Genomic DNA, 12,839 nt, shown 5'->3' on the forward strand with positions numbered 1-12,839 from the left:
GGCTTTACACCCCCTGCTATATTGTGGATAAAGTGTTACCTGTCTAACAGAACTCAGAGGGTGTTCTTTAATGGAAGCCTCTCCAACATAATCCAGGTAGAATGATGAATTCCCCAGGCTAGCTGTCTAGGCCCCTTGCTTTTTTCAATCGTTACTATTAACATGTCACTGGCTTTGAGTGAAGCCAGTGTGTCTATGTATGCAAATGATTAAACACCAGTGGTGTAAAGTACTTAAGTTAAAATACTTTAAAGTACTACTTAAGTAGTTTTTTTGGTGTATCTGTACTTTAATTTACTATTGATATTTTTTGCCAACTTTTACATCACTACATTCCTAAAGAAAAGAATGTACTTATTATTCCATAAATGTTCCCTGACACCCAAAAGTAATTGTTACTTTTTGACAGGAAAATGGTCCAATTCACACACTTATCAAGAGAACATCCCTGGACATCCCTACTGCCTCTGATCTGGCAGACTCACTAAACACATATGCTTTGTTTGTAAATTATGCCTGAGAGTTGGAGTGTTCCCCTGGCTATCCGTCAATTAAAAAATTGTGCCGTCTGGTTTGCTTAATATAAGGAATTTGAGTACTTTTGATACTTAAGTACATTTTAGAAATTCCATTTACTTTTGATACTTAAGTATATTAAAAACCAAATAATTTTACTCAAGTAGTATTTTACTGGGTGACTTTCACTTCAGTCATTTTCTGTTAAGGTACCTTTACTTTTACTCCAGTATGACTATTGAGTACTTTTTCCACCACTGCTCAACACTATACACGTCAGCTACTACAGCAACTGAAATTAAGGGCATTCTAGAGTATGTATTATTTCCCTGTAACGCACGTTATATTGCACGGTAGAACTTAACGGCTATAGTTCATTCTTACATATTCCATGTTTGAGCTGCTTTTAAAAGCAAAAGTCGAATTGAAAGTGTTACTGGCATTGTTGAATTAGATTTTCATAATGGTTAGATAGGACTAATGGTTTGGTTAGCTAAACTAGCAAGTCTGTTTGTTTTGGTTTCCATGACAAATACTGTAGTTATCTAGTAAACTTGCTAGCTACTTCAGTGGATGTTGAACACATTCCCTTACAAATAAAGATTGCAGTTTTGAAACTGCAGAAAAGTGCAGTAACTGCAGTTGACTGTGGTATTTTGGACACAGTAATTGCAGAATAACTGCCAGTTGACTACAGTTATATTGCACTCTAACTGCATTTACACTGCAAAATTACTGCAGTTAAAAAAAGGTTATTTTGACTGCAATCTTTTTTCGTAAGGGATGAACACATTTCTAGCGACAAATGTGTTAAATTATAGCCATGGTATAAAAGGGATAATCAACTTGGAGCTCTATGCATTCTCTGGAAAATAATGCAACTCTGTCGAAGATCAGTTCCACTCCGATAGCACGTCGTTGTTTGTTATTTTCAAGAGAACGTATAGCCCCTCGTTGATTATCCCTTACGTAATGTCCTTTCCAGACTTTTCACATTGACATGGGAAGAGTATTTCTGAAGGCTGTATGTGAAATCAGGTGGGCGTCCTTAGAGAATCTCATCTTCCTGTCTGTTGAATTAGCAGGCCGCATGATGACATCATCAGACCCTGCTAATTGCTCACGGTCTTCAGCTGTGGCCCTCAGCTCTCTTCGCTGTATGAAAAGCGATTCACGGATACATGACTATCGTGTGCTGTCAACCTTTTCCGATCCTTAGGCATTGCTAAGGAGGACAAGTATTCTCTTGTTGTCTTTTTTTTCCTCACTCTCCTTTTACTGAAATTAAGGCATTAGTAATGGAACCCTGAACCATGGCAACTATACTCCCTTTTATAAATTGTTTACTGGAATTGTTTTGAAGAGTGAAGGCAATTGGTTGGAGAGCGGGACTCTGTATTAGTTCGATTTGACACTGATACTTCACAGACTCTGCCCTGAGGTCTTTCCTGTAGCTGGGGGAGTGAAAGAAGCATAGGAACAGAGGAACATTGGGCTGTTCCAAAACAGGCAGAGGAAGAAAGAGTGATATGCTCCATGTGTCCCTCTCATTCATTTGTCTCTTTTTTTCTCTCTCTCTCATTTCTTTTCCTGGGTCCTCTGTAAATCCTTCCTTTGGCGCTCTCTGTGTTGTGGATGGATGCGTAGTGTAGAGTGGGGATCTCCATGAGTGACAATCCTAGAAGACTGAGGGGAATTGTGGTGAGTGCAGAGGAAAAAAGCACAGAACAGCCTTTGACCATATGCCACTGTGGATTGTTTGACATTAGGAAATCTGGAATCCAAAACATGGATAAATTGGTAATTTGATGTTTCGAAATAACAAATTGAGTGTGCTTGGCAAAGAGACCCTTTTACAAGGGCATACACAAGCAGTGTGTGTGTGTGTGTGTGTGTGTGTGTGTGTGTGTGTGTGTGTGTGTGTGTGTGTGTGTGTGTGTGTGTGTGTGTGTGTGTGTGTGTGTGTGTGTGTGTGTGTGTGTATGTGTGTGTGTTTGACCCTGTCCGGGGGTATCATCGGATGGGGCCACAGTGTCTCCTGACTTCTCCTGTCTCAGCCTCCAGTATTTATGCTGCAGTAGTTTATGTGTTGGGGGGCTAAGGTCAGTCTGTTATATCTGGAGTATTTATCCTGTCTTATCCGGTGTCCTGTGTGAATTTAAGTATGCTCTCTCTAATTCTCCCTTTCTCGCTTTCTTTCTTTCTCTCTCTCGGAGGACCTGAGCCCTAGGACCATGCCTCAGGACTACCTAGCATGATGACTCCTTGCTGTCCCCAGTCTACCTGGCCGTGCTGCTGCTCCAGTTTCAACTGTTCTGCCTGCGACTATGGAACCCTGACCTGTTCACCGGACGTTCTACCTGTTCACCGGACGTGCTACCTGTCCCAGACCTGCTGTTTTCAACTCTCTAGAGACAGCAGGAGCGTTAGAGATACTCTCACTGATCGGCTATGAAAAGCCAACTGACATTTACTCTTGAGGTGCTGACTTGTTGCACCCTCGACAACCTTTTTCCTAGTTCCGAGTTTTTCCTAGCCACCGTGCTTCTACACCTGCATTGCTTGCTGTTTGGGGTTTTAGGCTGGGTTTCTGTACAGCACTTTGAGATATCAGCTGATGTAAGAAGGGCTATATAAATACATTTGATTTGATTGTGTGTGTGTGTGTGTGTGTGTGTGTGTGTGTGTGTGTGTGTGTGTGTGTGTGTGTGTGTGTGTGTGTGTGTGTGTGTGTGTAGTCTTGTATTCATATACAGTGACCTTTGTTAATACAAAACAAACACATTCTCACTCAATACAGAGACACACAGACGCACACTGTACACGCACGCACACAACCACACAGACCAGTCATCACTCATATTTGCAGGTCTTTTGCACCACGACAGAGTGCAGTAATACAAGCAGCTCCACAATAAGAGAATCAATTACCAATTTCAAGCTGCGACTGCCAGTGTTATTCCGACAGTTACGTTTTCCTGAAAATAGAACGAGGTGCAAAAGGTTGTGCAGAGCAGGGGCTTAAGATATGGAATCAGAACAAGTTCTCATTTACAGTTGTGACCTGGCCAAGATAAAGCAAAGCAATTCGACACATACAACAACACAGAGTTACACATGGAGTAAAACAAACATAGTCAATAATACAGTAGAAAAATAAGTCTATATACAATGTGAGCAAATGAGGAGAGATAAGGGAGGTAAAGGCAAAAATGCCATGGTGGCAAAGTAAATACAATATAGCAAGTAAAACACTGGAATGGTAGATTTGTAGTGGAAGAAAGTGCAAAGTAGAAATAGAAATAATGGGGTGCAAAGGAGCAAAATAAATAAATAAATAAATACAGTAGGGGAAGAGGTAGTTGTTTGGGCTAAATTATAGATGGGCTATGTACAGGTGCAGTGATCTGTGAGCTGCTCTGACAGCTGGTGCTTAAAGCTAGTGAGGGGGATAAGTCTTTCCAGTTTCAGAGGTTTTTGTAGTTCGTTCCAGTCATTGGCAGCGGAGAACTGGAAGGAGAGACGGCCAAAGGAGGAATTGGCTTTGGGGGTTACCAGAGAGATATATCTGCTGGAGCGCGTGCTACATGTGGGTGCTGCTATGGTGACCAGTGAGCTGAGATAAGGGGGGACTTTACCTAGCAGGGTCTTGTAGATGACCTGGAGCCAGTGGGTTTGGTGATGAGTATGAAGCGAGGGCCAGCCAACGAGAGCGTACAGGTCGCAGTGGTGGGTAGTATATGGGGCTTTGGTGACAAAACGGATGGCACTGTGATAGACTGCATCCAGTTTATTGAGTAGGGTATTGGAGGCTATTTTGTAAATGTCATCGCCAAAGTCGAGGATCGGTAGGATGGTCAGCTTTACGAGGGTATGTTTGGCAGCATGAGTGAAGGATGCTGTGTTGCGAAATAGGAAGCCAATTCTAGATTTAACTTTAGATTGGAGATGTTTGATGTGAGTCTGGAAGGAGAGCTTACAGTCTAACCAGACACCTAGGTATTTGTAGTTGTCCACATATTGTAAGTAAGAACCGTCCAGAGTAGTGATGCTGGACAGGCGCGCAGGTGCGGGCAGCGATTGGTTGAAGAGCATGCATTTAGTTTTACTTGTATTTAAGAGCAGTTGGAGGCTACGGAAGGAGAGTTGTACGGCATTGAATCTCGTCTAGAGGGTTGTTAACACAGGGTCCAAAGAAGGGCCAAAATTATACAGAATGGTGTCGTCTGCGTAGAGGTGGATCAGAGACTCACCAGCAGCAAGAGCGACATCATTGATGTATACAGAGAACATAGTTAGCCCAAGAATTGAACCCTGTGGCACCCCCATAGAGACTACCAGAAGCCCGGACAACAGGCCTTCCGATTTGACACATTGAACTCTATCAGAGAAGGAGTTGGTGAACCAGGCGAGGCAATCATTTGAGAAACCAAGGCTATTGAGTCTGCCGATGAGGATGTTGTAATTGACAGAGTCGAAAGCCTTGGCCAGGTCAATGAATATGGCAGCACAGTATTGTTTCTTATCGATGGCAGTTACGATATCATTTAGGACCTTGAGCATGGCTGAGGTGCACCCATGACCAGCTCTGAAACCAGATTGCATAGCAGAGAAGGTGCGGTGGGATTCGAAATGGTCGGTAATTTGTTTGTTGACTTGGCTTTCGAAGCCCTTAGAAAGGCAGGGTAGGATAAATATAGGTCTGTAGCAGTTTGGGTCAAGTGTCCCCTCATTTGAAGAGGGGGATGACAGCAGCTGCTTTCCAATCTTTTGGAATCTCAGACGACACGAAAGAGAGGTTGAACAGGCTAGTAATAGGGGTTGCAACAATTTCGGCAGATCATTTTAGAAAGAAAGGTTCCAGATTTTCTAGCCCGGATGATTTGTAGGGGTCCAGATTTTGCAGCTCTTTCAGAACATCAGCTGACTGGATTTGGGAGAAGGAGAAATGGGGAAGGCTTGGGCGAGTAGCTGTGGGGGGTGCAGTGCTATTGACCGCAGTAGGGGTAGCCAGGTGGAAAGCATGGCCAGCCGTAGAAAAATGCTAATTGAAATTCTCAATTATAGTGGATTTATCAGAGGTGACAGAGTTTCCTATCCTCAGTGCAGTGGGCAGCTGGGAGGAGGTATTCTAATTCTCCATGGACTTTACAGTGTCCGAGAACTTTTTTGAGTTTGTGTTGCAGGAAGCAAATTTCTGCTTGAAAAAGCTAGCCTTGGCTTTTCTAACTGCCCGTGTATATTGGTTTCTTACTTCCCTGAAAAGTTGCATATCACGGGGGCTGTTCGATGCAGAACGCCACAGGATGTTTTTGTGTTGGTTAAGGGCAGTCAGGTCTGGAGAGAACCAAGGGCTATATCTTTTCCTCGTTCTAAATTTCTTGAATGGTGCGTGCTTATTTAAGATGGTGAGGAAGGCATTTAAAAAAAATAGCCAGGCATCCTCTACTGACTGGGATGAGGTCAATATCCTTCCAGGATAGCCGGGCCAGGTCGATTAGAAAGGCTTGCTCGCTGAAATGTTTCAGGGAGCGTTTGACAGTGATGAGTGGAGGTCGTTTGACCGCTGACCCATTACGGATGCAGGCAATGAGGCAGTGATCGCTGAGATCTTGGTTGAAAACAGCAGAGGTGTATTTAGAGGGCAAGTTGGTTAGGATGATATCTATGAGGGTGCCCGTGTTTACGGCTTTGGGGTGGTACCTGGTAGGTTCATTGATAATTTGTTTGAGATTGAGAGCATCAAGCTTAGATTGTAGGATGGCTGGGGTGTAAAGCATGTTCCAGTTTAGGTGACCTAGCAGCACGAGCTCTGAAGATAGATGGGGGGCAATCAGTTCACATATGGTGTCCAGAGCACAGCTGGGGGCAGAGGGTGGTCTATAGCAAGCGGCAACGGTGAGAGACTTGTTTCTAGAAAGGTGGATTTTTAAAAGTAGAAGTTCAAATTGTTTGGGTACAGACCTGGAGAGTAGGACAGAACTCTGCAGGCTATCTCTGCAGTAGATTGCAACACTGCCTCCTTTGGCCGTTCTATCTTGTCTGAAAATGTTGTAGTTAGGGATGAAGATTTCAGAGTTTTTGGTGGACTTCCTAAGCCAGGATTCAGACACGGCTAGGACATCTGGGTTGGCAGAGTGTGCTAAAGCAGTGAATAAAACAAACTTCGGGAGAAGGCTTCTAATGTTAACATGCATGAAACCAAGGCTATTACGGTTACAGAAGTCATCAAAAGAGAGCGCCTGGGGAATAGGAGTGGAGCTAGGCACTGCAGGGCCTGGATTCACCTCTACATCACCAGAGGAACAGAGGAGGAGCATTATAAGGGTACGGCTAAAAGCTATGAGAATTGGTCATCTATGACGTCCAGAATAGAGAGTAAAAGGAGCAGGTTTCTGGGGGCGATAAAATAGCTTCAAGGTATAATGTACAGACAAAGGTATGGTAGGATGTGAATACAGTGGAGGTAAACCTAGGCATTGAGTGATGATGAGAGAGATATTGTCTCTAGAAACATCATTGAAACCAGAAGATGTCATAGCATGTGTAGGTGGTGGAACTGAAAGGTTGGATAAGGTATAATGAGCAGGGCTAGAGGCTCTATAGTGAAATAAGCCAATAAACACTAACCAGAACAGCAATTGACAAGGCATATTGACATTAAGGAGAGGCATGCTTACCTTGCATAAAGCTAGGTAAACGGTGCCGAGAGCTCAGAAAGACTATCAGATGAGATCTGAGTAAACAACTGTCACACATACTCAGCTGGCCCATCCCCGGATTTTGTGTCAAACGCTCCACAACAAAGCTTTCTTAGTGTCCAACAAGCTTTCTCTGCCCTTAACCTTGTTCTGAACACCTCCAAAACAAATGTAATGTGGTTTGGTAAGAAGAATGCCCCTCTCCCCACAGGTGTGATTACTACCTCTGAGGGTTTAGAGCTTGGAAGTGTAGCTAGACGGTACACGGTCCTTCTCTCATCACATATCAAAGCTGCAGACTAAAGTTAAATCTAGACTTGGTTTCCTCTATTGTAATCGCTCCTCTTTCATTCCAGCTGCCAAACTAACCCTGATTCAGATGACCATCCTCAAGGAGAGGTCATTTATAGATCGGCGGATAAGGGTGCTCTCGAGCGGCTACATGTTTTTTACCATTCGGCCATCAGATTTGCCACCAAAGCCCCTTATAGGACACATCACTGCACTCTATACTCTTCTGTAAACTGGTCATCTCTGTATACCCGTTGCAAGACCCACTGGTTGATGCTTATTTCTAAAACCCTCTTAGGCCTCACTCCCGCCCTATCTGAGATATCTACTGCAGCCCTCATCCTACACATACAACACCCGTTCTGCCAGTCACGTTCTGTTAAAGGTCCCCAAAGCACATCTCTGGGTTGCTCGTCTTTTCAGTTCGCTGCAGTTAGTGACTAGAACGAGCTGCAACAAACACTCAAACTTGACAGTTTTATTTCAATCTCTTCATTCAAAGACTCAATCATGGACACGCTTACTGACAGTTGTGGCTGCTTTGCGTGATGTATTGTTGTCTCTACCTTATTGCCCTTTATGCTGTTGTCTGTGCCTAATAATGTTTGTACCCTGTTTTGTGCTGCTACCATGTTGTGCTGGTACCATGTTGTGCTGCTGCCATGTTGTGTTGCTACCATGTTGTTGTCATGTTGCTACCATGCTGTGTTGTCATGTGTTGCTGCCATGCTATGTTGTTGTCTTAGGTCTCTCTTTATGTAGTGTTGTGTTGTCTCTCTTGTCGTGATGTGTGTTTTGCCCTATATTTTTATTTAATCCCAGCCCCCGTCCCCGCGGGAGGCCTTTTGCCTTTTGGTAGGCCGGCATTGTAAATAAGAATTTGTTCTTAACTGACTTGCCTAGTTAAATAAATATTAAATAAAACAATTAAATAAACATGATCCAGTGGGGTTTACCGCTAGCTGTTGCCAGGGTCTATTGAGACCCTAGATGAACAAATGGAACGATAGGGCCATGTGCTAAATTGCTTTACTGTCTAGTGCTGTGAGATCAGAGAGGACCTTTAGAGAACGTAACGTGCACGAGACACAGAAAATGTAGCACAGGCCTAGCATTTGCCCTCTGATTCTGAATAAATGTTGAAATATTATTTTCTATTTTAATAGCATCATGAATTCAGCAATTACTCAGGTTATTGACAGTTTAACTGCAAGATCAATATGACCACTCACACAGTAGAGCCCATAACTACCTATGACGGTCTGTGTTTTCTCTCGCAACAGATCTTGCAGTTTCTTGCAACACATTCCAGCTGTCATGTGTTTACACACACTTAATTATGGTAATTGGGCCAGGGCACGTATAGCCTACAACACACAAATAGCCACATTTCAACAAGGGACAACTTCTGAAATGTTAAATTGTAGTAAATTAAACATGAATTATATTGTTTTTCTGGTAAATAATAAACAATAGTAAAATGGCGAAATATGTGTATATAAATCTCAGATCTGGTGATTAGGAAAACACATTATGTTGGCAAAACTTTTACCACAGAGAAAAATCTAACCAATAGCAGTGACTACACAGGGAACTGCAGGCATCACATGTTGCTGAACTCAATAAGGAAAAATCGCATTTCACACAAGTCTATTTAAGGAGCATTTTTTTCCCTGGCCAGAGGGACGCACACATAAAAAAAAGGAGTCTCTGTCTGTCTGTCTGTCTGTCTGTCTGTCTGTCTGTCTGTCTGTCTGTCTGTCTGTCTGTCTGTCTGTCTGTCTGTCTGTCTGTCTGTCTGTCTGTCTGTCTGTCTGTCTGTCTGTCTGTCTGTCTGTCTGTCTGTGTCCCACTCTCTCTTTCTCTCTCGGGCGCCTGCACGTCATCATCAGACACACCTGGACTCCATTACCTCCACTATATCTGGCACTCCCTTAGGTTCTTTCTCCAGTCAGTGTTGTTTATGTGTTGCATGTCTGTACGTGACTTGTGTTTGTTATATTGTTTGATGTTGCATTTATTATTAAACTCACCACCTGCACTTGCTTTTAGACTCCCAGCCTCTACATTATAATTATTCACCCACTTTTACGTTTTAGGTGTAAGACCAACCGGACACGTGAGCTCTGTTTGGCTCTCAATTTATCCATCGACTGAGTTACAACCGGTACTACTTTTACAGTAATTACAAGCGAAGTGATCTTAACTTAATGTGGGTGAGGCACCGGAATCGGAAGTGTAAATATATGTAACAGAACTATTCTCTGTCAGCCATACCACGTCCATCTGCAAGGTAACATTATTCTCTGAGAATAGCCTCACTGCTTCTAATTACTGGTACCATGTTATTGCACAACTGAGGGAAGATAGCTCAGGGAGAGGACAGACTTCATGAAGAACTACTCTTTGGAGGATAAAAGAGTGATGGGGAAAAGGAGAATTATTGAAATGTGGTAGAGTACAACAATAATTGTGGCTTGAAAATACATGGTGCTGAAAAATACAAGCCATATACAATATATTTATATCCCATCTTCCTAATCATCTTTTAAATCCAATTATGACTTGCTACCTTTCTCAGTTTAAGAAGGGAGATAAGGAGGTATAGGGGGGAAAAAACGAACGATATACAGAACATCTGCTACTGTTTTGTGGCTGGCGCGTGACGTCGGTCCCTTGAGCCTAAGTGATGCTGTTCAATCGTACCCCATCACAACATGTACTTCTGTCATCTACCTGTGAGTGGGAGCCAAACACTGAAAAATACAGACGTAAATAAATCCATATTCCTCCATGTCTGAAGCACCTCTTGATGTATGCCCTACAGCAGTGCTCTTTGATCTACTCCCCCGGTGACAACTGACCTCTTGTCACCCAAGTTTCCTCTTCACAGCCATCTCACTGGTGGTGAGTCAGACATGACCAAACAAGCCCAGTTTCACCTCTACAAATGTCAAACTTCTCTGCTGTCTACTGCTCTGCCCTCAGAGGATGTAATTGTATTCTCTGTCTGTTTGCGACAGAGGCTAATAAATTGAATGTTAAATGTTATTCCTGCTCACCAGCTCAGGGACGTCATTTCTTGTAGTCTGGGTTAGGCCTGTGCGTCACTCCACCATCAGATGGATGAACTCATTGCCATATAGAAGACAACGTGGAGGGTCTGACTGTTGCATCACTAAGGATGTGGGATTTGACAATTACATGTTTCATACAGTAACCATGCTCAGTGTATTTTCCTGAGTTAAATACAGTAGCTTCCTCTTACAAGTTACTGTAAAAATAGATGGGGATGGCCATAGATATTGTTTTACATGTCCAGATAATTCCTTAAAGAGTGACTGCCTTTATAAAGCAACAAATCCCTTTGAGAACGGCCTATGTGACATCGACATGAGTTAGAAACCGTTATTATTGTGTCAAAATTGACTACAAAGTGTAAATAGGATAATTTTGGTGATAAAGTCTGTCTAAAACTGAGTTTGGAACATCCGTGCGTCACAACGGATTATTGAAGGTTGGGTTTTGTTTTGACGATGTCCAATTACCCACTAACATGGAGTGGAGAGCTGCAGTGATTGCTCTCTATCCAATTGCATAGACAGTGAGACAGATCTGCCCAGCAGCTCTGACTGTTTACATAAGACATAGCATATTGTTTTACTTGAGAAATACTGCACCAAACACCTTAGTTAGATGTCAAATAGAGCAACTAAAACATCCTTGTCAAAACCTTCAAAATGAATAACAGATTTAAATTTTGAGGATTTTGAGGAAGTAAAATAAGCTTCCACATCTACAGTGTCTCGTGGGGGACAAACATCATTAACCAAATGTGTAATTGGTCAGGAAACACACCTCCAAGAATGACATAAAAAAAATAAAAAATAAGCAACACAAAAACATTTGTGCCAATCGGCATGTTCAGCGGTTCTTCTAAGGACTTTGCCAGTCACTAACTAGCATTTCAATGGGACTCCTCAGCACTTCAGCCCTCTTCACTGTCCCCACTCCCCTGAGCGTACGTTGTCTGTGGGTGAATCGATATCAACATCCATGTCCCTCCCAGTCTATTTTGGGGTTGTGTCGTGCTCTTAAAAATTCAGGTTGAACAATGGAAAATAAATAAACAACTGTTGCTATCACCTGTCAATATCTGGAATGTAAATATACTATATGGGTGTTATCCTCTGTGTAGTTGGGCAGCCAAGCATCTAATCCCCTCCCTTACTCACCACGCACCAATCAATAGGACTGTACTCATGAATTAGATGTACCATCTGCAGGTGGTTATTGCAGATGATTGACATCACTTGCCCCCACCCTACCTCTCTTGGCCACTCGGTTATGTAACCAGAGAACACTCACCCTTTGCTGTCTGCTCTGTTTGTCTTCCATCTCTCCCTCTCTCTTTCCCCTCTCTCTTCTGATAACTAGTTGAATCAGTGTACACATGTACCTTTGTGCTCCAGGTACATCTTAGATGTAGAGACAGAGACGTTACAGCATTATATGTCTGCCCTCAATACCCACTGTATGAAGAGGAGAAAGGCAGAGGGAGGCAGGCAGGCGAGGCAAAAATACAAAGTCAACCAGGAAGGAACATCTGAATCAGCTATAGCAGACTCAGCCCCATGGCATGCTGGATGAGTAGCATTGATTGTCACATGTTGTTGGAGTGTTTATGATTAAGAATGAAACCGATGGCTAAAATACTACTACAATGAGGATGAAAGCTACTAAAAAACCCACCAAAATGTTTGACCCCAGAAGCTACTTGTGATATGAATGGAATGATGAACCGAGTCATCATTAAGCTTTGATTAATTGAATAAGCTGTGTAGTGCTAGGGCAAAACGTGCACCCAGGGGGGGAGTTTGGGAAAACCTGATCTAATTGAACTATATCCAAGTAATATGTATGGAACAGAGAGAACAGAACATAGAACAAAAATAACAGACTCTAAAATAGAAAATGTTTGTGGTCCATTCAATTTATGAAGCAAAGGCCCAATTTTTCAAAACGTTTAATCTGGATCAGAATGAGACGAATTCTGTAATACTATTTTTTGCAATCCAGGACCAGATCGATCTGGCTGTTTTTAATACATTTTTTTCAAGAAGACAATCGGATAGGATACATCTGATCCTGATAACACAATATCAAGATTGGGGAATCCAGATATTCAGTGCTTTGAACAGGCTTACAACTAGCCATCTACTGGACAGGTTACAGTAATACTTCTATATTGTCATAGTGAAGCAGATATCAATAAACATTAATAAAGGTACCACAACTACAAATAATACAGTCTGCATATCACTTATACAC

This window comes from Salmo salar, chromosome 11 (assembly GCF_965601325.2).
Source record: "Salmo salar chromosome 11, fSalSal1, whole genome shotgun sequence".
In the NCBI taxonomy this organism is placed as follows: Eukaryota; Metazoa; Chordata; class Actinopteri; order Salmoniformes; family Salmonidae; genus Salmo; species Salmo salar.